The sequence below is a fragment of the Penaeus monodon genome, chromosome 28 (assembly GCF_015228065.2).
Source record: "Penaeus monodon isolate SGIC_2016 chromosome 28, NSTDA_Pmon_1, whole genome shotgun sequence".
In the NCBI taxonomy this organism is placed as follows: domain Eukaryota; kingdom Metazoa; phylum Arthropoda; class Malacostraca; order Decapoda; family Penaeidae; genus Penaeus; species Penaeus monodon.
The window spans coordinates 24,209,141-24,209,450 of record NC_051413.1 but is presented as its reverse complement, the minus strand read 5'-3'; the positions used below and the strand labels follow the sequence as shown (position 1 = coordinate 24,209,450).

General features: G+C 41.9%; 1 protein-coding gene across 1 annotated transcript in view; it reads left to right on the top strand.

Annotated features, from left to right (window-relative positions):
- LOC119591108 (zinc finger protein Gfi-1-like) overlaps positions 1-310 on the top strand; it is an 8,348-nt gene that overhangs the window by 3,672 nt on the left and 4,366 nt on the right. The gene's annotated exons all lie outside the window — the stretch shown is intronic.

Here is a 310-nt window from a genome sequence, read left to right as displayed (position 1 = left end):
ACGTTCCATGGGAGTGTGTATGTATTAATGTGTAAGATTTGAAGTATGTCTATCCCCATGTACGTAATCCTTTAACATGAAGGCCAAGGTGTTCACACATACATAACACCATCTGCTAGGAACCAGCTAAATCATCACGTTTGGCTTTGCCGAGAGTCACGCACTGACTCACCCAACTTTATTTTTTATGTATTTTTTGAGGGGGGGGGGCTTTATCAATCTGTTCTAAATTCTCGAAGACAGGTTTGCAGTCAGTTTAGGTCACAAATGCTACGCCTCAGTCTGTGTGTGGAAGAAGCAGGATAAAGTA